Source organism: Macaca fascicularis, chromosome 4 (assembly GCF_037993035.2).
Source record: "Macaca fascicularis isolate 582-1 chromosome 4, T2T-MFA8v1.1".
In the NCBI taxonomy this organism is placed as follows: domain Eukaryota; kingdom Metazoa; phylum Chordata; class Mammalia; order Primates; family Cercopithecidae; genus Macaca; species Macaca fascicularis.
Genome location: NC_088378.1, coordinates 145818187 through 145842405, shown reverse-complemented (window position 1 = coordinate 145842405; position 24219 = coordinate 145818187). Strand labels below are relative to the sequence as shown.

General features: G+C 37.8%; 2 non-coding genes and 1 pseudogene across 2 annotated transcripts; 1 reads left to right on the top strand and 2 right to left on the bottom strand.

Moving 5' to 3' along the window:
- Positions 1–7442: 7442 nt before the first annotated feature.
- On the top strand, positions 7443–8707 carry LOC135970447 (vomeronasal type-1 receptor 3-like; annotated as a pseudogene).
- Positions 8708–16143: 7436 nt separating this feature from the next.
- On the bottom strand, positions 16144–16215 carry TRNAM-CAU (transfer RNA methionine (anticodon CAU)). Its single transcript has one exon. It is a non-coding gene; the product is annotated as a tRNA-Met (tRNA).
- A 1936-nt stretch (positions 16216–18151) lies between these two features.
- TRNAK-UUU (transfer RNA lysine (anticodon UUU)) lies at positions 18152–18224 on the bottom strand. The gene has a single exon. It is a non-coding gene; the product is annotated as a tRNA-Lys (tRNA).
- Positions 18225–24219: the final 5995 nt, after the last annotated feature.

Here is a 24219-nt window from a genome sequence, read left to right as displayed (position 1 = left end):
TACTGCTGCTACAGAGTGAAGTGCTGCTGGGATGATGCTAACAGGAAGAGAACAACAGAATTGAGAGTTTATTCTCTCTTTTCCAGCTTTCCATTGTCCTTCTAGAGTCCTCCACTGCTAGATTCTGAGAGAGGGTATAGGGTGAGGTTTGCAGTCCCAGCCCTAGCTTCACAAAGCAGAATGTAGAAGTGTGAATAACATTAATATAAAGTTCAGAAACATGCAAACTTAACATATTCTCTCATAATGCATATATATGTGGCAAATCAATTGAGAACAGTAAAAAGAATAATAAATATAAAATAATTATTCTGCAGAGGAAGAAAGGAAGATGAGATTGAGAAGGGCAGATTTATGGCTTCAAAGTATTGGCAATATTTTATTTCTTCAGTTTTATTGGGTAAATTTGTATTTGCAAAAAAGTATTTTAACTTTTATATATTGCATTTTTGTGTGTATGTCAATATGAATGTACATTCAAATTTTCACAGTAAAATATACTTTATAATATTTAACACTTAAGTTGTTAGAAGCAATTAAAATACAGTAAAAATTTTAAAATCTTAGGAAAATCACTTTGTACATACCAATTAATATAGGTACTGAGAATTCAATTAAAAATTGAATTGACTCATTAAACAAAACAGTATTAAGTTTGCTTTTTAAGGAAACTTCAGAAATATAAACCTGCTCCAAATGAAAAAAGTCATAGCAGCATCTTAAGGGAAAAAACATTCTCTGGGAAGATGCAACAAGGCCCAAGCAATAGTAAAACTCGTGGTAATTTTATTGGCTGAGTGAAATTAAACCGATTAATTTCTCCCATCACAGTCCTAGAGCCTTGGGGAATGCAGCAGAATATTCTATTGCATTGTTCAGGCAGGAAAAAGTGTGTGTTTCCAGGTGGTGGCTTTGCACCTTCAGTTAATAATTCTAATAAATTCACCATGATGATACTTGGCGTCTGGAAGAGCTATTTGCAGCTTCTCTGGATGCATCAGAGCAATCCACCCTCCACAAAAGGCATGTGCACTAAGGATGACAAGTCAAAATGCAGATGAGCCCTCCCTAAAAAGGAAGGAGCCAACCTTGGCCTCTCTGCACAGCGCGAGAGTATCTGCCTGCAGTTGTGGGCAGCAGCAATCTCCTGTGGTAAATATTCTTCAAAGGCCCCTGCTCTGAGAATTCAAAGGCAGTTTAAGGATTCTTGAAAGCTTTTCCTTGTCTTATTTCTCCATGTACAGAAGGGCCCCATACGTGATTTAATGTTCTGCTGTCATTGTCTTGAAATTCTTAGTAATTTATTAACAAGAGGCCCCTTGTGTTTTCGTTTTGCTTTGGTTCCCCCAAATTTAACAGCCAGTACAACTCCTATTCTTTCTCTTCCAAAATTAATGTAATTCAAGCTTTCTATTTTCCTTCCTCTATTTCAGTCTTACTTCATTAATTTTGGTTACCAAGTTCTGACTCTTTACATTTTTGTTCTTTTTTAAACTTTTCTCTCTCTTCCTTCATTTCTCTTTTTCTTCTCTGCTACTTATTTTCTCAGTAGTGGTTAACAGAATGGGCTCCACTGCCTGGGTCAAGTACAATTTTGCAACATATGAGCTGTGAGAACCTGGGCAAGTTACTCAATCTCTTCTTGTCCTCATCTGTAAATTTGGAATAATAATTTTACCTACCTTACAGGATTTTGTGAGGGTTAGTTATGTTAAGTATCTGCAAAGTGTTAGAACATTGCTTACACATAAGTGCTCAGCAAGTATTTATTAAATAAGTAACCTTATCTTTATATTCTTTCTCTATATATTTCATTTTCTACTTTGATATTCTTTATTTTTAAAATTCTCCCCATACTTTATATACTATTTTGATATTATTTAATCAAGCTTTAGTTAATTTCATGTATTATATCTCCTCAGTATTTTTATTCTTCCTATACTTTATACCTTAAGTAATTTTTTAAAAATCCAATTATGGATTTCTTTTTACTGCTCCTTTCTGGATAACCTCTTCTTCTGTACTGTTGTAACTTCCCTTATTTTTCTCTATATTGTTTTGGTCCATGTTTTCACATTTGAAATGCTTTGCATCGTTTCCAGATAATTTATATTTTTTTCTTACAACCACTTCTCTATAAAGCTCTTCTCTTTCAATGATTAAAGCTCACAACATTCCTCAGATGGTTTTGCTTTTCTCTGACTTCAGAAGTGGATTTGTAAAACTTTTATTCTTTTGCTGTCCTTTTACAATTTTTTACACACAACTCTCCAAATTCTAGCATTCTTTTTTTTTCTTTCTTTCTTTCTTTCTTTCTTTTTTTTTTTGAGACCGAGTCTCGCTCTGTCGCCCAGGCTGGAATGCAGTGGCGCGATCTCGGCTCACTGAAAGCTCCGCCTCCCGGATTCTCCTGCCTCAGCCTCCCCAGCTGCTGCGACTACAGGTCCCCGCTGCCAGGCCCGGCTAAGTTTTTTTTTTTTTTTGTATTTTTAGTAGAGATGGGGTTTCACCGTGTTAGCCAGGGTGGTCTCTATTTCCTGACCTCGTGATCCTCCCGCCTTGGCCTCCCAAAGTGCTGGGATTACAGGCATGAGCCACCGCGCCCGGTCGCATTCATTTTTTCTCATTCTGTATCTTCTTTTAGTATTGTTTCCTTCATTACTACAGTGTCTATTTCTTATCGTCCACTTTCTTTTCACTGATTTTCATATCTTATTTTTCTTTTTTCTCTCTCTTCATTCTTTTTATCTTTATACTGTTCCCCCTCAATTTCTATTCCCTCTCTATTCATACTGTCTTATTTTATTAAATGTTTTATATTCTTTTACAAATCATCTTTATATTTAAGTTGAAAATGTTTTATATTCTTTTTATATTTTATTTTATTTTATTTTTTGAGATGGAGTCTTGCTCTTGTTGCCCAGGTTGGAGTGCAGTGGTGCGATCTTGGCTCACTGCAACCTCTGCCTCCTGGGTTCAAACGATTCTCCTGCCTTAGCCTCTGGAGTAGCTGGAATTACAGGCATGTGCCACCACGCCTGGCTAATTTTTGTGTTTTTAGTAAAGACGGAGTTTCATCATGTTGGCCAGGCTGGTCTTGAACTCCTGACCTCAGGTTTGTATTCTTTTTAAATCATCTTCTGTTAAACAATATTTCTGATTTTATTTTAACACTGCTTTTAATTATTCTTTTAATTTTTAGTATTGATAATTTAGAAATATATTTAACAATTCAGGTATTATTTTAAAATATATTTTCCCTCCTTGACGTCTTTGCTTAATTTTTCGTTTTTTTTTTAAACTCTTTGATATTTCAGATTGTCTTAAAGTAAAATCATTTTCCTTTTGTAAACATTGCTATTTTCATATTGGTTTATTACTTTACTTTCTTCTTCCCAAACTTTCCTTTGTAGGATTTTACATAACATGCTGTAAATAAAATGCCATAATAATTATATATTTGTGTTCTCTTTCCTCTTTCCCTGCATATCTGGATATTAATTCATAACCTTTGTCTCCTTTTCAAGCACTTTCTCTGACTCACTTATTGGTTGCTGTTTATTCTAAAAGTGTGTTCGCAACTTTTCTATATTTTAGCCATCACCAATACTTTTTTTATCTTTTGGTAATTTAATTATGTTTCTTTTTAATATTTCCTCTTTTTGATTTTCTTTTTATTGATACTAATTCTTCATTTTATTCCTTCTTTACCTACTTTTTCTCTCTTCCCTTTTTGTTGTTTATTGCATCTAATATATTTTTAATCTTCTTTCTATTTAATTCAATATACTCTGAATTTTCTACCTTACTAATCCTGTTTTTCTTGTTTTGTGTGTGCATAAACTTTATTGAGGTATGACTTATGTACAGAAGAGTCATTTTAAGTTGTACAGTTTCATCATTTTGACACACACACACACACAATGTCACAACCACCTCAATCAGAACATTTTCTTCTCTCCAAATTTCCCACATGTTCTTTTGCAATCAGTGCACCCTCGACCTGGGCCCAGTCAACCAACGGCTCTAATTTCTATTACATTAGTTGTGACTCATAAGATTTATTACAAATGGAGTAATAGAGTATCTCTTCTTTACTGTCTGGCTTCTTTTTTCTTTTTGAGACAGAGTCTCACTCCGTCACCAAGGCTGGAGTGCAGTGGCATGATCTCGGCTCACAGCAACCTCTGCCTCCTGAGTTCAAGTGATTCTCCTGCCTTAGCCTCCTAAGTAGCTGGGATTACAGGTGCGCACCACCATGCCTGGCTAATTTTTTAATTTTCAGTAGAGATGGGTGTTTCACTATGTTGGCCAGCCTGGTCTCGAACTCCTGACCTCAAGTGATTCCCCCACCTCAGCCTCCCAAAGTGCTGGGATTACAGGCATCAGCCGCTGAACTGGTTCTGCCTGGCTTCTTTTATTCAGAGTAATGTTCTTCAGATTCATCCACATTGTTGTATGTATCAGTGGTGCATTTCATTTTATTGCTGAGTAATAGTCCATTATATGAATATATAATTGTTTGTTTGTTCATTCACATATTAATGGACATTTAGGTTTTTTCCAGTTTTCAACTATTTCATAAAAAGCTGCTACGAAAATTAGGATACAGTTCTTTGGGCATGTCTTTAAATAGATAAAAACTGTCCGATGATTTCCAAACTATTTGAACAACTTTACATTCTCACCAGGAACTTAAAAGTTTTAGTTGCTACACATCCTTGCCAACACTTGGTATTTTCAGTATGTTAACTTTAATAACTTTAGCCAGTCTAGTGGGTGTGTAGTGGAATCTCACAATGGTTTTCATTTACATTAGCCTAGTGAATAAAGATGTTGAGCATTCATTATTGAATGCTTTATTGGCCATTCATTAATCTTATTTTATGAAGTATTTATTGAAACCTTTTGCTCCTCCTCTTCCTCTTCCTCTTCTTCTTCTTGACTGAGTCTTCCTCTTTCACCAGGCTGGAGTGCAGTGGCACAATCACAGCTCACTGCAACATCTGCCTCCCAGGTTCAAGCGATTCTCCTGCCTCAGCCTCCCAAGTAGCTGGGACTATAGGCACACGCCACCATGGGCAGCTAATTTTTGTATTTTTAGTAGAGACGGGGTTTCACCATGTTGGCCAGGATGATCTTGATTTCTTGACCTTGTAATCCACCTGCCTTGGCCTCCCAAAGTGCTGGGATTACAGATGTGAGCCACCGTGCTCAGCTGCTCCTTATTTAATAGGTATTATGTTGTTGTGAGGTTGTGAGGTAAATTATATAGCCTAGATACAGGTTCATTGTCAGATATATGTATTACAGATATTTTCTAACAATTTTTGGCTATCCTTTTTCATCTTATTAATGGTGTTTTTTGAAGAGCAGATTTTAATTTTAGTGAAATTGTATTTAAAATTTTTTGTTGTTAGTGTTTTCTATATCCTAAGAAAATTTTTCTTACCACAAGATTGTGAAGATTTTTTTTTTTTTTTTTTTTTTTGAGATGGAGTCTCACTGTCGCCCAGGCTGGAGTGCAGAGGCATGATCTTGGCACACTGCAACTTCCATCTCCCTAGTTCAGACGATTCTCCTGCCTCAGCCACCCAAGTAGCTGGGACTACAGGCATGTGCCACCACGCCTGGCTAATTTTTGTATTTTTAGTAGAGACGGGGTTTCACCATGTTGGCCAGGCTGGTCTCGAACTCCTGGGCTCAAACGATCTGCCTTCCTCAGTCTCCCAAAGTTCTGGGATTGCAGGCATGAGCAGACTGGATATTTTCAATTGTCCTATCTTCAAGCTCAGTGGTTCCTTCTTTCACATCCTCAAATCTGCTGTTGAGCACCTCTAGTAAATTTTTAAACTATTACACTTTTCAACTCTATAATTTCTATTTGGTTCCATTTTATCATTCTATCTTTTTGTTCTCTTTATATGTTTATATTCTCTTTACTTGTTTATACACCATTCTTTTGGTTTCATTCAGTTCTTTGTTCATGGTTTCCTTTAGCTCTTTAAGACAGTTGATTTAAAGTCTTTATCTAGCAAACCCAATGTCTGGGCTTCCTCAGGGATAGTTTCTGTCCATTTCTTTTTTTCCCTGTGAATGAGCCACATATTTCTGTTTCTTTATGTCCTGTAGTTTTTTGTTGAAAGTGGACATTTTGAATATTATAATCTGGAAACTCTGGATATCAGATGTTTTCGCCTCCACAGGGTTTGCTATAGTTGATTTTTGATGTTTGAGGATTTCAGTCATCTGTTTCTTTAGTGAGTTTCCCAAACTATTTTTGCAAAGACTATATTGCTTGTCATGTGTTGTCACTGAAGTTATGTTACCTTAGCAGTCAGCCAGTGACTTGACAAAGATTTTCATAAATATCTGGAGGGAGAAAAAAACCAACACTCTGGTCTTTGCAGATGGGCTCTGAGCTGGCGTACTCCTTATCTCTAAGCCAAGCCACCTGCAACTCTGCCTTAGCTATCATCTTCTGCTTGCACGGACTCCAAAGATCAATCAGAGGTACAAGCCAAAGGTTCTCTTAGGACTTTTTGGAGCTTGCATCTGGCCCTGGGCATGCAGGTTGCATTTCTGCTTCCTAAGTCTGAGGTCTCCAGAGAAACAGAATCAATAGGATGTGTGTGCATGTGTACAGTATTCTGAATACTGCAGGGCAAGCTGGAGACCAAGCTGTAAGGAAACATAGAAAGTTATGTAATAACTAGATGGTAATTCAGTGTCAGGAGAAGGGCTGTTTATCCATTAAATGAAAAGGACTTCATCAACCCTGTTGGCTAACTGGAAAGTAAATTTATTTAATACCTTATTACATTTCATCACTTTGTCAACTTCAATTAAACCTTTACTACATTTGTAAAAATATTAAATATGCTTCCTAAGCAAAGAAAGTTTTTCAGAACAAGCAAATTTAGCATTTAATGACATAAATTACTCAGTAGTTAACCATATTCTATAAATACATTTTATTATTCATAAAATAACAGTGTTGTACAATTAGTGCTCTGAAAAGTGGATTCATATTTATATATTGCTATTTATAGGTTATAAATATTACCTGTGTATAAAAAGTACAAAATATTTCAAGTTATAAGTTTACAATTAAAATACAATATTAGAATTTGAAATAAGATTGTTTTTTATTACATGGGAAACTGTCTTTAAAATAGAACAGACTAATCCTGAAAAATGGGCTAGAACAAATGGTAAAAATGTGTATGCAAAGCCCAACTGCCACGTAAACTTAATCTGCTCTGTAGATATTTGAACAATACATGGCATCCAGCCTCTGGAAATCCCACAAAAATGTAATGAATTCATGTATAGTTGAGTATTTGTCCCTCTTTCATGATAGATTTGTCCCTCGTTCATGATAATTTCCATGTCAAAATTGAAATTTCTTTCTAAGAATTCAGTGATTGCTAAACTTTCATATGTGGAATATATTTATGCTGCTGTTTAGGCTGCGCTGTCTTCAATCAAAAGATCCAAGAAAATCGTGAATATTTTGTATTCAAGTGACACAACACTGGGAATCTTACCTGTCTTTCAAACTGGCATTGGGCTCATGGGGAACTCATTGCTATTCATTATACGTATGTACATCATCTTATTTCGGCCCCATCAGAAGAACCCCTTAGATGTGATTCTTATGCACCTAACTTTGGCTAACGTTATAACAGTTATCATCAGGGTGTTCCATATATAATGTCATCCTTCGGAATTAGAAGTACTTTTGTTGATACTTGTTGTAAAACAGGGCTATACATTTATAAAATGACACGGGACATTTGTGTATGTACTTCTTCTCTCCTGAGTATATTTCAGGCTGTTATTATCAGTCCTTGTCATTCCAAATGGGCATGGCTCAAACCTCAAATCTCCCCATAATTTTTTCCCTTATTGATTTATTCCTAAATAAACAACATGCTAATCAATATGTGGGTCATTATAAGCACCATAGCCACCAGCAAATCCACTAATGTTGGACTTGGATATTCTCTGATATACTGTAAAACAAACATTTTATATACTACCATGCAACGATATTTCAAAGTGCCATGTTTACTCAAGGTTTCCTCTTTTTGTTCCTCATGATTTAGAGTAGTTTCTACATGGTGACTATTTTCTTAAGGCATCAAAAGACGGTCTTTCATATTCACAGTATCAGTCTCTCTCCACAATCTTTTCCTGAAACAGAAGCCACTCGTGTTGTCTTCTTGCTGGTGAGCTGCTTTGTTTTCTTTTATGGGACTAACATGTGTCTTTCCACTTATATTAGCTCTACATATGAGAACAGCCTAATCCTGGAGAACAGTACTAGCTTTGTTTCATCTTCCTACCCAATTATCTGCACTTTGATGTTGATTAATTATGATAATAGAGTTTCCAGATTAACCTGTGCCATTTTAAATATGATTACTTCCCCCTGCTTACCACACAGCTTTCTATTGCATCAAAGGAATCCTGATAAAAATTATTTTAACTACAAGAGAATGCATATTTAAATTTTTCTGAGTTTAGAAATTTAGTCCTTTGGCCTGGGAGCTCCAGGCTGCAATGAGCCAAGACCACGCCACTGAACTCCAGCCTGGGAGACAGCAAGACCCTGTCTGAAAAAAAAAAAAAAGAAAAGAAAAGGAAAGGAAAGAAGGCTGGGCGCGGTGGCTCACGCCTGTAATCCCAGCACTTTGGGAGGCCGAGGCGGGCGGATCACAAAGTCAGGAGATCGAGACCAACCTGGCTAACACGGTGAAACCCGTCTCTACTAAATACACAAAAAATCAGCCGGGCCCAGCTACTCGGGAGGCTGAGGCAGGAGAAAGGCGTGAACCTGGGAGGTGGAGTTTGCATTGAGCCGAGATCGCGCCACTGCACTCCAGCCTGGGCGACAGAGCAAGACTCCGTCTCAAAACAAACTAACAAACAAACAAACAAAAGAAAAAAAAAGAAAAGAAAAAGAAGAAGAAAAAAAAAGAAATTTATTCATTTGGTTGTCATCCTTGAAGAGAAACAATATATGATAAAATGAAAAATAAATTTAGTCCTGATTGCACCTAGGTAAAAATTTGAAAACAAAAATCCATTGCGATTCAATCTATGAAAGTTTCTTCAAGCATAAATGTGCACATTGCAGATGAGTATGTAAAGTGTAAAATACATACAGGTTCTAAAAACATGAAAAGTTATATCAATAAAAACTCTAATGTAGTAAAAATAAAGAAATGTAAGGACATGGTAAAAATCGAATTCAAAGTAGTGGTTATCTTTAAGAGGTTTGGAAGAAGATGTGAAAAGAGTTGGGAATATAGATGACTTCACCTTCATTTGTAATTTTTTATTTCTTGAATTGGCTTATATGTTTATTAGTACTTCATATCTGTATATGTCCAAAATGCCCTGTAAATAAGTTTAAAATAAACAATATTTGCTCTTATTTCTATACTTTCTTGTATATTTCTCAAATTTGTAAACCATTTATTTGCACGAATTTTGCATTAAGTTTATAAAGTTGATTAGATTCATGGATTCCCAAAAGATGCTTGGCATGGAACACTATTTCTGTTTCCAAATAGACACATTGACATATGATTATGCAAATTTCATAGGGAGGTTACAGGATGGGAAGTTAGATACACTTTGTCATACTTCCGCCATTTTGTAGTTTAGACACAATAACTGACCAGCATTAATGTTAAAATAGAGTTCATAAGACTGATGAAATGAACTCTTTGTATTAGCCGGGCATGGTGATGGGCGCCTGTAATCCCAGCTACTCAGGAGCCTGAAGCAGGAGAATCACTTGAACCCAGGAGGTGGAGGTTGCAGTGAGCCGAGAATGTGCTACTGCAGCCTGGGCAACAGAGCAAGACTCTGTCTTAAAAAAAATAAAAATAAAAAAGAGAGAGAGAGAGAAGAGAAAGAAAGAAAGAGAGAAAGAGAGAAAGGGAGAAAGGGAGAAAGGGAGAAAGAGAGAAAGGGAGAAAGGGAGAAAGAGAGAAAGAGAGAAAGGGAGGAAGGGAGGAAAGAAGGAAGGAAAAGAGAGAGCGAAAGAGAAAGAAGAAAGAGAAAGAAAGAAAGGAAGGAAGGAAGGAAGGAGAAAGAAAGAAAGAAACTCTTTGTGGCAATAAGGTAGGAAATTATAAACAAGACCTAAGGCCACACCAGACAAGGGTTAAGTCACACACCCATACACTTAAAAAATAAACTCTATTCTAATTGCCACAAGGTTAATTTTTCTCCTTTTTCTCTAACAGCTAAACAAACACCGGCTTAAAGATAAACGATATTTTTAAAAAAGTTACAGCTTACCACCCATCAAACACTGACTAACTGATCCCTCCATTTCACAAGCCATAACTACAGCTTTGATTAGACAACAGACTAGTTTCAGTAACTTCTAATAAAAAGACCACCAACCACAGACCGGTTCTGGCCAGTTTACAGACGCTGCTTCATGTCTCTGCTTTACCTTCGTGTCCCTGCTTCACCTTTTGATGTATAGGGGCTAATTGTAATATTTTTAAATATTAAGTCTCAACCCCACAGTAACATAATAAACATAAGTGACATTTAACTTACATGTTTACTTATCATGTATATGCACATTCCCCCTTTGAAAATATTCATAACTCCTCCTATAACCTGTTAAATATGTGTGTGTAGCAAACCTGTTCAGCATAAAACTCCTGCCCAATCCCTCCTCCCTTGAAGTGTCTCCTTCTGGCTTTGGCTGGAAGCTACACTTTCCAACCTGTCAGTATAGCCAGCTTACAGGCTGTAACTATTTTTAAAAAGTAAAGTATTCTTTCCAAATTTATACATCTCATGATTTTTCAGTTGACAAAGGTATAGTCTTTAATACATTATTTTAAAAAGCTTAAAAAAATAAACTTTTAAGGACTTTTAGAAGAACAGGAAATCATGTTATAGGTCATAAAAGAAGAAAACAAGAGAGTTAAAAGCAGAAAAATGAAATGGAAAATAAACATATAAAGAAAATAAACAAAGCCAAGGACTGGTTACTTGAACATATTAATAAAATTGATAACTACCTAGCAAGTCTGATAAGATATATTCTTATATATAAGAGTTCACATAAATTACTAATATCAGAAATGAAAAAAGGACATCACTATACATCCCTGCACACAGCAAAAAGTATATAAGAGAATATTATAAAAAGGCTGGGTATGGTGGCTCATGCCTATAATGCCAGCACTTTGGGAGGCTGAGGCAGGCGGATCACCTGAGGTCAGGGGTTTGAAACCAGCCTGGCTAACGTGGCAAAACCCCGTTTCTACTAAAAATACAAAATTAGCCTGGCAAGGAGGCTCACACCTGTAATCCCACTTACTTGGGAACCTGAGGCAGGAGAATTGCTTGAACCCGGGAGGCGAGGTTGTGATGAGCCGAGATCATGCCATTGCACTCCAGCCTGGGCAACAAGAGTGAAACTCCATCTCAAAAAATAAATAAATAAATAAAAATTAAAAAAAAATAAATAAAAAAGGACATCACTATACATCCCTGCACACAGTAAAAAGTGTATGAGAGAATATTATAAATAATAACATGGCAATGCATTTAAAAACGTAGATGAAATGAAAAAATTCCTAGGAAGACACAGGTTACAAAAACTGATACAGGAAGTAATAGAAAATTTAAATAGTCCTATACCTATTAAACAAATGAATCGGTAATTTAAAACCTTACAGAGAAAACTCCAGGCCTATGCTGCTTCAAAGGTGAATTCTTCCAAATATTTATGAAACAAATAACATGAATCTTGCATAAACTCTCAAGCAATAGAGAGAAAGGAACACTTCCTAAAATATGTTGTAAGACAAGCATACTCTTGGGTATCAGACATATCTTTTGTGCCACCTCCAATTCTCTTGCCATCTTACCTTGCAACTTGTTTTACCCCAATAGTCATGGCAACCAATTTCCTCTGTGTGCAGAAAACAACAGGACTTCACTGTTCACCTCTGTTGAACTTCTCGTCTTCTACTATAAGGCTTCTCTGTTGCTGTTGAAACATGAGCTGCTGAGAGATCTTTGATATCTGCACATGCACAACTTCTATATGTAGGGCTATTAATGCTCTATGGAGCAAAACTTTGATCAGTTGGATACAGTGGCTGACCAATTTTTTTTTTTTTTTTTTTTTTTTTTTTTTTTTTGAGACGTGTCTTGCTCTGTTACCCAGGCTGGAATGCAGTGGTGCAATCTTGGTTCACTGTAAGCTCTGCCTACTTGGTTCAAGTGATTCTCCTGCCTCAGCCTCCCAAGTAGCCAGGATTACAGGTGTGCACCGCTACACCCAGCTAATTTTTGTATTTTTAGTAGAGATGGGTATCACTGTTTTGGCCATGTTGGTCTTGAACTCCTGAGCTCAACTGATCCTCCCGCTTCGGCCTCCTAAAGTGCTGGGATTACAGGTATGAGCCACCATGTCTGGCCGTGACCAATAAAGTTTACCCACTTTCTTCCCTTAAGTAGACTTTCCTAACACTGCACTCCTTAATACATTAATAATACATTATAATTTGATTCAGTGGATGCTGTTTACATGAGTGTGTTCAGTCTGTGAAACTTCATCAAGGTTTACACTTATAGGTGGAGTTTTACGGATGTATGTTATGCCTCGATAACATGTTTAAGATGATATTATTCGCAATAGCTCCAAAAAACATTTTCAACCTAGAAATAACTCTTACAAACCTGTGCAGGACCTCTATTCAGAAAACAATAAAACATTGCCAAAAGAATGTAAAGAATACCTAAATCATTCTAACAATATACTGCATTAATTGAATGGAAGAATAAAAGATTACAATTCTCCTTAAAATAAATTATAAAGTCTATGCAACTAAATTAAAAGACACTACTGTCGTTAAAATTGACAAGCTCATTCTGAACATTCTATAACTAGGCAAAGATCCAAGAATAGCCAAGACTACCTTGAAAAGCACAGAATGAGAGGATGTACATAGATAGATATCAAAGCTTATTACAATGTTACGATAATTAAGATAGTAGGCAATTTTCATAATGATATAAAAATAGAACAGTGTAACCAAATACAGCATCCAGAAACAGAACCAAATATTTGTACACACAATTTATGAAAAAGATAACAATGTATAGTAGTGAGGGAATCGGTGGTCTTTTTAATACGTCATACTACATTCTTTGGATATCTAATGAGGAAAAATAAGTTTTGACCTATAAATTACATAAACAAAAAATTAATATCGATGGATTTTAGATGTAAATGTGAAAGGTGAAAGTATTTCACTCCTGTGTATAAATCTAACAAAATGAATACATATGTGCACTGTGACATATAAAAAAAGTTCCTGTTTTTTGATGTTTATTTATAATAGCCCCAAAATAGAAACAGCGTAAGTGTTCATCAATGGTAGAATAAATTGGATAATAAAAATACAATGGAACATTCCACTGCCATGAAAATGAAATTACAGCTACATTTAGTAACAATTATTAGTTTACAGGCATAATTGAGTAAAAGAAAACAAATACAAAAGAGGGGAAACAATACGACTCTATTTACACAAATTGAAAGGATAGGAAGAAGTGAACTCTGCTGTTAGAAGTTGGGATGGTTGTTACCTTACAGGAAGAAGGGAAAAGTAACTGAAAGACAGCATAAAGGGAGTCTCTGAGGTGCTGGTAATATTCTATTTCTTGATCTAGATGGAGGTTACTCATAGGCTTCCTGTGTGAAAATTCATTTACCTATACCCATATGATTTGTACTTTTATTAAAATATGTTCTAAATCAATTATTTAAAAGTTTGTTTTAGACAATGAAGTTATATAATATTAAAGAAACCTAAGAGACATGTAAAACAAATGTAAAAGGAAATGAGAACACAGATAAGCAGAGCACCACAACACCCAGTTGCTTATGCTTTTACAGCTCTCGCTCATGGAGGCAAATTTGGGCTTATGCTTTAGCGCTTCTAAATTGAGGAAAACTGAAGTCACTAGGACCCGCTAAAAATGGAGAACCACTCCACACGTCCTCAGTGTCATACATGCAGATTAATAATAATCTAGAGAGAAAAACTCAACTATTATCCCTAGTGAATGCCCGAAAAGTAGTCATGTCACTTAGGAATTCACCAAGTAAAGAAATTAGAAAATATCTTCATCTTGTTAAATCAAAGACACGAGGTGACCTACAGTAGATCGGCATCCTGGAAGTGCATTTCTTGAATAGTCCAGGGAGCCTTAAGTTATAAACTTAATTTATTTGAGATTTGTATTGCTTATCAATTGCTGTAACAAATAATTCCAAATGTAGTGGTTTAAAACAACACATTTATTATCTTACTGTGTCTGTAACTCAGAAAATCAAAGTGTTGTATTTGGGTAGTTCCAGCTCAGGGATCCTCATGGGGTTGCAATCAAGATGCCAGGCTAGGGCTCTAGTCGTCATAAGGCTTGACTGGGTCTGGAGGATCTTCTTCCAATCTCCCTAGTAGGTGTTGGCAGGAAGGCTCACTCCCTCCCCAAATGGGCTACTACACAGGACAGCTGGTGACATAGTAACTGGCTTCCCTCTAGAGCTAGATCTATCACTTACATTAGACACAAAGACCACCCCTGGTACATAGGGAACTACACCAGGGCAAGAATATCAGAAGGTAGAGATTATTGGGGATCATCTTAGAGGCTGCCTACCAGATAGGCCCTCTGTCCGCCTATGACCCCAGTCTCTCTCACCAAATACACTCACCACCTTCCAAAAGGGCCTAAGGGTTCCAGAATTTAGCATTTAAATCATATCCAAGTACGTATGAGACACTTCGGGTATGATTTCTTAAGTATGCCCACTCAAATACATAGAAACCTGGCTGTACAAACCAGAAAACACCACTACATCTGTTTTGTTTTGTTTTTTGAGATGGAATTTTGCTTTTGTCACCCAGGCTGGAGTGTGGTGGCATGATCTCGGCTCGCTGCAACCTGTGCCTCCCTCGTTTTAGCGATTCTCGTGCCTCAGCCTCGTGAGTGGCAGGGACTACAGGCATGTGCCACCATACCTGGCTAATTTTATATTTTTAGTAGAGACAGGGTTTCACCATGTTGGCCAGACTGGTCTCTAACTCCTGATCTCAAGTGATCCACCTGCCTCCACCTCCCAAAGTGCTGGGATTACAGGTGTGAGCCACTGCACTCGGCCTGCCACTACATCTGGACAAGAGTTTGACCCCTTTACTTTCAAAGTAAAAGTCTGGTATTGTACCAACCAAGCCACATAGGTCCTAAGAAGAGATTCTTATTCATATTGAGAAATGATTTTAGCACATATCACTAATGTTGACTGGTGTTATAAATGAATTATTAGACTCAGAAAAGACAACTAAGGAGGTGGTTTGAATTCCATGGAGTCAATTCATTGGACAGAAGTGTATTCATGTACTCTGAACATTGCTTGTATTCGCTATTACTTGTTTTTTTTTTTGTTTTGTTTTTTGTTTTTTGTTTTTTTTGCACTAACTCTAAGAAATCAAACTGGTCTATATAGGATGAATGCAAATAGGATCAATACAACAGTCCTTATTCATTTACCTACGATTTGTAAAAGGGAAGACTGAAGAAGTGGAACCAACTGATTCCCTTCAGCAGCTAGTTATTGAACTTAACATTGGCACCCAAAAAAGGACTTTTCTGGTGACCAAGAAAAACAACAAAAGTAATGACAAAGGCAGAGAGGTGGAGAGCAACTAGCTTAAAACAATAAAGTTATACATTGTCAAATACTTATTAAAGCAAATAATTAATAAGGAAGAGAATATCCCAGCAATTAGCAGAAGTTAATGTGGGTTTTGTCATTTCCACGGTGAAATTGCATACAAAGTAGTAATAAAAATGCATCTCAGCTGAGCATACACTTTTGTTTGTCTGACACCAGGGAAGAAAGGAATTTTCCAATGTAGGACCATATGGCTCAATGAGGTACACGACTTTTGGGTGAATGGTGAGATTTCATAGGAAAGAAACTCACAACTCAGAGCAGAAATGGCGGTTTTCAGGAATGGTTGAAAGCATAAAATCCAGGGACTTGGCTTTTCTTGGGGAGTGGCGTGCTAAAACTCGTAGCAGAGGATGGTTTCGATCCATCGACCTCTGGGTTATGGGCCCAGCACGCTTCCGCTGCGCCACTCTGCTGACCGGATTACGAAATCCGCTGATCTTAGTTTCAATCATCAAAATCACCTTTCAGTACCAACAAAATTTTCATTTTCTAATTATTTCATTTTGCATCTGATCGTTTACACTGTCCCTATCTCTGCCAAGGAAGTTGAAGATTCGCTACTCGATAACTAGATGGCCTCAGGCCATAACCTCCGGATCTGTGTTTTCCAACCTGCCAAAGATGGTCTGAGCCTCTTAGCAGACACTCGTTTATCACAGCGAGCCTAGGAGGAGGGCGCCAAGCAAAACACTGGGTGTAGTCTTCTCGAGTAGAATCTAGGCAGTCGTGGAGCGAACGCAGCTGTCACCGGAGAGGAATCGTGTTAACCGTCTTGTTTGTTTCTATAAAAAAATTTCATAGACGATCGTAGAAGAGATTTTTTCCCTTGATGCAGTAAAAATGATCAATGTTATTAAAGTTCAACTCGACTTGTGTGTGTTCTGTGTGACGAAATGGAAAGTATACATAAAGGACTTCCGTTGCATACCTCAGCACAATGTTACCTCCCGAAAAAGCACTCCTCCAGCTGATTCCGTTACAAGCATAGCTAGTGGCTTTTTCAGAAAACACCATTTTTATTTGAAAGAATGATTAACAAACTATGGTTATTAAGACTCGGTATTTGACAGACATGATTTTTTTTAATTTTTTAATTAACCAAGTGAGCCTGCCACTTCAAGGAAAACAACTGACAGTATTTGTGACCAATGATAAGAGTGGGGCTTTCTAGCAAAAATTTGAATGTTGCAAAACTTGTATCCGTTATCATGAGCCTGACAACTTCCAACTTCTGACTTTTATGAAATTGTTAGTGATAGCAGTGTAATTTTAAGATTTTTAGTTGACAGTAAGTATTGTACATATATATGGGGTATAGAGTGATATTTCGATACATGTATAAATATGTAATTATCAAATGATAGTTTCTTCATTTGCTTGCAAAGTCACAAGATTTTAAACAAAACAAAAACGGTGCCCCTGAAATAAAGAGGATAAATTTGATGTATAGCTCAAATTATTACATGACAGCTACAGTTTCGATTGGATCACTTTTGGGGCCATTTTGACAAAAACACACAAAAAATAATAAACTAATAAAGATAAGATCTTCCTCTTCTTGTGGCTTATATCAATCAGGGAAGAGAGCTTTTAGGAAGTCCCTGAACACCAGCTCTCATTTGCAGCTTCCTTTATAATGACACTAGACAGGGTCATTCTGGAATATTGCAAATCTTTTATCATTAGTAATGTAAGCTTTTGGATGATGATGGAACATGGGCTAAGGCTAGCATGCGCGTATTTTTTTTTTTTCTCTCATTTACTCTATCTCCCTGTCCACGCTAAGACTGAAGGACTGCCCTCTTTCATTTTCCTTGGTAAAGTGGCGAGCAGTTTACCAAGGGGAGCCCAAGGACTGTCATCCAATTGCTGGTCACATACACAATTAACCAACTTTTCTTTCACGAATTATCTTTGATGTCATGTCTAAGAACTCTTTAGGCCGGGAGTGATGTCTCACGCCTGTAATCCCAGCACTTTGGGAGGCCGAGGCGGGTGGATCGCCGGAGCTCAGGAGTTGGAGACCACCTATTGCAACATGGTGTAACCCCGTCTCTACTAAAAATACAAAAAAATTAACCGGGTATGGTGGCGCGCGCCTGTAGTCCCAGCAGCTTGGGAGGCTGAGGCAGGGGAATCGCTTGAGCCCCAGAGGCTAAGGTTGCAGTGAGCCGAGATGGCTCCACTGCACTCCAGCTTGGGCTACAGAGTGAGACTCCGTCTCAAACAAAGATAGCCCTCTGTCCTCACCTAGCCCTCTGTCCTCAAATCTTTGCTACTGGCTAAGGTAAAATTTAACGGATTTCTTGATGTGTCCTCATTCTAAGCAAGTAAAAACACCTCCGTTAGCGCCTGGACAGGGACTTGAACCCTGGACCCTCAGATTAAAAGTCTGATGCTCTACCGACTGAGCTACCCAGGCTCCCTAGCAAACAGTTCCTTACAGTTCTACAAATAGGATCAATGATTATCACAGTTCAGTGGAGTATACACTGGTTCTTACATGTGAAAAAGAGTAACTCAGTAGAACTTTAACTTCCACAGAATCAATTCAACCACCATTCGTTTATGTTTTCTGCAGGTTCATAGAAAAGAAATGTAAGTAACATAAAAAAAATTCTTATTTGTGTAGTTCGTAGAAAGAAAAATAAACAAGAAAACAACTGATTGCTCCTAATAAATATTTATGTAAAGTTTAGTTAAATCTGTCAGCACTGTCATATTTACTGGGTAACAAGAAATAACCAAAAAACACACAAAGAGGAACAAAGAAACAATTAAAAAACAAAAACAAGAGAAGTGGGAAGTTGGCCGGGAGCAGTGGCTAACGCCTGTAATCCCAGCACTTTGGGAGGTCGAAACGGGCGGATCACCTGAGGTCGGGAGTTCGAGACCAGCTTGGCCAATATGCTGAAACTCCGCCTCTACCAAAAATACAAAAAGAAAGTAGCCAGACGTGGTGGCGCATGCCTGTAATCCCAGCTACTCAGGAGGCTGAGGCAGGAGAATCGCTTGAACCCGGGGGGCGGAGGTTGCAGTGAGCCGAGATCGCTCCACTGCACTGCAGCCTGAGGGACAGAGTGCTACTCCGTCTCAAAAAAAAAAAAAAAAAAAAGAAGTGGGAAGCAACCAGTTGAAAGCAATGGTAAGAGCCTGACAAATCTCATAAAATGTCCCATTATTTATACTTTTCACTGCTCTGGGGTGTTCTTGCCTGTCTAAAAGAATTTTGACTAACGTGATACCTACCACATGTTTTCAGTGGACATCTAACATTTTTCATTAAGTTTAAGTTTTTCTGAAGGATATAGTGACTTGTATCATAGGAATCTAAACACCATAGTAATTTAATACTTACCAACAACCTTTTAAAAGAGGGAGGTGAACAGTGCCCTCTCTTTAATTGTGGAAGATTTTACATTGATCCTTTATTTTTCTGCATTCATAGTGCCATTCCATGTCTCTTATAGAATTTTTATCCTAGTACAATGTCATTTTGTAGTTTGTTTTTTTTTTTTTTTTTTTTTTTTTTTTTTGATCCTTCTATGACACTTCTTTGGACCAAATATAGATATAAATATTGAAGTCTAATGTTATTTCCTGTTACCTGAAATGTGTGTTAAAGATAGTTTTTCTGGATTGTGTTATATTTGCATCTACTGCTAGTACATAATCAAAACTTAATAGGTAAATAACAATTTTAAAGCCCCTTTACTGGAAGATGTAATGGAAGTCACTGCGGAATTTGTCATCCCCCTTTCTCCACGAAATTGTACGCAATATGCAAGTCCACCTCGATAGATGGAGGTTCTAACTTAGTATTCCCAATTGTTTCCATGTTGGGAGCTCGAGAGGAGAGAATTTTTAGGCTGGGGCAATGTGTCAGAGGCAAACAACTACCAGAAATTTATCAAGTGATATCTTTCCATGGAGTGCCATCACTGATTTGATTCTCAGACTTTTAGGGAAGATACAGAAGTAGATTTAAACTCCAAGTTGCCTGTAGGCCAGGATGGTTTTGATCTTTCAACCTCTGAGGTCATGAGCCCAGCAGGCTTCTACGGCATCACACTGCTTACGAATAGGTAGCACTGCTAATATTCCATTCAATTTTTACAGTTTTTGCAACATGAAGATGGTTTCATTGTTTTCCTGAGTCTTTTTCTTTCCTTCCTCCCTACTCGTTCCTCCTTTTTTCTGCCTCTTGACAATTGGCCCCCTCAAGAAGCAGGTGTCTTCAGTCCCTCCATCTCTATGCAGTCCCAATCTGTCAAATATTTAACCTTTGAAATCCTTTCTTCAAAAGCTTCCTTGAGCTCTGAGGAGGAACTACAGAGAGAATCCAGGAGGAGCCCAGCAAGCAAAGCCCTCGGGAAACCCTGCTTGAGAAGAACTGGGGAGCTCTGGAGTTAACACCTCCACCTCAGGGACAAGTGTCTTAACCACCTACTATCAAAAATCTCAAAGGGTTTTCTTTGCATACGAGGGAGCCAGACTTTCAGAATTTCACTTCCTACTGGATAATGTTTGGATGTGTTTTGACAGGAACCAGGAGTTCCTGTGTTTGAAAACCGGAGCTTATTTCAGGGAACTGGGCTTTTGTTGAGGCTGCCTCTGAGTTGGTATGTTCTAGGAGTTACATGGCTATATGCCAAATAATTTTCTTCTACACAGAAGTGACTAGAAGCCACGCAAATATTGCCCACCAAACCCCAATTTAAAATCTCTACAATTTAACATTCCCAAAACTCCTATAGTCATTCCTCCGACAGAACAAGTGTGACAGAGACATTGACGTGGAAGGGACAGTGAAATTCCTGATTGTTTCATGTCCTCTCTTGCTTGTGGACTTTGCAGTTGCATTTTCTCTGGAGAGTCCTCCCCTTTTCTTATTCTCCAGTTCCTACTTGTCCTTCAGATCTCAGTTTAAACATAACCCATTACCTCTTTCTGAAAGCTCTTGCTGACTCCCCAAGAGAGGTTTTAGAAGCTCCTGGAATATACATAGGATTCCTGAGATTATTTTAGTTATGTTAATAGTACTTATTATTACATGTATAAATTAAACGATCGCTTGCATGATCCTTCCCTAAATATTAGCATACTCAGGGCTCAGTCCTTAAATACCATAGACATACAAATGCCTTTTTCCATCTTGGACTGCTGCTTCAAACACTAGACTCACTACCTTTTTTTTTTTTTTTTTTTTTTTTTTGAGACGGAGCCTTGCTCTGTGGCCCAGGCTGGAGTGCACTGGCGCGATCTCAGCTCACTGCAACTTCCCCTGCCTCCTAGGTTCCAGTGTTTCTACTGCCTCAGCATCCCGAATAGCTGGGATTACAGGCACGCGACATCACACTCAACTAATTTTTGTGTTTTTAGTAGAGATGGAGTTTCACTATATTGGCCAGGCTGGTCTCAAACTCCTGAACTCAGGTGATCCACCCACCTCAGCCTCCTAAAGTGCTGAGATTACAGGTATGAGCCACGGCGCCCTGTCTGTAACTGCTTTCTTGACAAGCATTTTTTACCTTTCAAAAGAATGAACTCCTGATTATTCTTTCAGGCTTGCTCCTCAAGAATCTTCCCCATCTCAATAAACAGCCAGTATATCTGTGCTATCATCTGTGATTGCTCTTTCCTTCAGATCCTACATCCCATCAGCTCTACCTTCAAAATATATCCATAACCTAACTATTTTTTACCACTTCCATTGCTACCATACTAGAAAATCTATCATCACATCTCACCCAGATTTTCACAACAGGCTCTTCACTGGTCTCCCTGCTTCTATTTATCACTGCCCTCTTACTATGTATTCTAAATGCAGCAGCAGTGCCTCTGTTCAAGACTCTCCCAGGGTTCCCTTCTCATTCAGTTTAATAGCCAAAGTGCTTCTAGTGGCCTGTGAGGGCTCTTCTCCCTTTTCTTCCCCTCTAGCCACAAGACCCCCTTGTTCTTCCTCAAACATCAGGCAAACTCCTGCCTCAGGCCTTTGCACTTACTGTTTGCCTGGAAACTTCTTTTCCCACATATGTGCCCTGTTCCTTTCCTTATTCCCTTTAGGTCTTTTCTTAAATGTCACTTTCTCAGTGGGGACTTACCTGTTTGACATCTTTAAAAATGCAAAACATTAAAAAATAATAAAAAAAAAAGCCATTGCTATTATCTTTCCTGCTTTATTTTTCTAAGTAATTGCTTATCACTATCTAGTATACTACATATTTTATTTATTCATTTCATTTCTTTGCATTTCACATTAGAATACAAAATCCATGAGGAGAGGAAGTTTTGCCCATTTTGTTCACAGCCATAGTCCGAGCGCCCAGCAGAGTACTTGTGATGTAGCAGCTACTCATTAATAATTTGTTAAATAAATGGTCCACCAGAGTACACAGGAAGTGCTCAATACATAAGTTTTTTCCTGAAAGGGGACAGGAATGGTCTGTTCATTGCTAAATGTTCTGAACTCTGTATAGCTCCCTGTTGTGATTATGTGTGTAAATCTGACCAAGTTACTAATCACAGGGCTGTTTAATCACATTGATCCACCACACTGGTCAGTGCTTGTATGAGAAGTTAAAGCTTGACCCTGCAGTAGGACTAAGCATCTGAGACTTATAGTCCCATCTGGGGAGCTGCAGGTGTTGATCTGCGTAATCACTAATTCTTTCCAAACCTTTTCTCTGTCCAGAAACAAACACTGACTCCTGAGCTCCTGGCTCCTAAGAATGAAGATAACACATGAAGCCTTGAGGGAGTGGGAATCTGTTCTAAGAAGACATACTTTTCTCTGAGGTCTCTTTTAGGGCTTTAAGAGATTTTGTTTGTTAATTTGGCTTGTATTTTGAAAAGGTAATACACTCACAGAGTTTAAAAGACAAATAGTTACAGTGAAAAGTTTTCTCTCATCCCTGTCACCTACCTACTTGGTTTCTACCCTTTCCTTCATCCTCCAGAGGTTTCTACTATTGTTAATTTCTTGTCTATTCTTCTTTATCTACTTGCGTGTAAATACAAATATAGATTCACATGTTCTGGACCTTGCTTTTGATACTTCACAATATATTTTGGAAATCTTTCCACATTGATATATAAAAAGCTTCCGTGTTTGTTTTATGTCTTCCTATTGTAAAATATGCAGAGAACTAAATAAGACCTACATGTAGAGCTTTGAAAAGTAGTTTTACAGTGTACACATGTTTAACCATATTCAGGATAAATAGAACACTGCTGTCATGCCTCTTCAATTCACAACCTCTGCCTTGCACACTCTCTTCACTCCCACAGAAAACCACAATCCTGACTTACGGTAATCATTTATTCACTTTTTTTTTTTTTTTTTTTTTTTTTTGAGACAGAGCCTCTCTCTGTCACCCAGCCTGGAGTGCATTGGGGTGATCTAAGCTCACTGCAACCTCCACCTCCCTGGTTCAAGTGAATCTCATGCCTCAGCCTCCCGAGTAGCTGGGATTATGGGCACCCACCACCACACCTGGCTAATTTTTGTATTTTTAGTAGAGGGGTGTTCGCCATGTTGGCCAGCCTGGTCTCAAACTCCTGACCTCAGGTGATCTGCCCACCTTGGCCTCTCAAAGTTCTGGGATTACAAGGATGAGCCACTGTGCCCAGTCCATTTATTTACATTTTTAATACATTTTACCACCTATACATATGTCCCTGAACAATATAACATAATTTTGTTTGGTTTGAAATTTATATAAGTATAATCATACTTTCTTTTTGTGTCGTCTTTTCACAAAATTATTTTTATAAGATTCATTCATATTGTACATATCTCTGACCTATCCATTGTCATTGTTGACTTGCATTCAACACTATCCAATTTTTGTAAATGTGCACTCAGGTTGTTTCTAGTTCTTGGTTATACAAACACTACTACTATGAACATTCTTGTACATATTTGCACACGTGCAAACATTTCTCTTGGATATGTATCTAGGATAATAAGATATGTATATCCTTAACTTACTGAATAATATCCAACTGTTTTCTAAAGTGGTTTTATCAATTTAGATTCTCAGTAGTAGTGATGAAAGTTCTTACTACTTGGGCCAGGCGTGGTGGCTGATGCGTGTAATCCCAGCACTTCGGGAGGCCGAGGCGGGTGGATCACGAGGTTAGGAGATAGAGATCATCCTGGCTAACGGGCGTGGTGGCGGGCGCCTGTAGTCCCAGCTACTCGGGAGGCTGAGGCAGGAGAATGGCGTCAACCCGGGAGGCGGAGCGTGCAGTGAGCCGAGATCACGCCACTGCACTCCAGCCTGGGAGACAGAGGGAGACTCCGTCTCAAAACAAAACAAAACAACAAAAAAGAAAGTTCTTACTACTTTATATCCTTACCAATAATGATTACTTTTTGTTTTTTTAATTTTAGCAATTCTGGTAGAAGATCA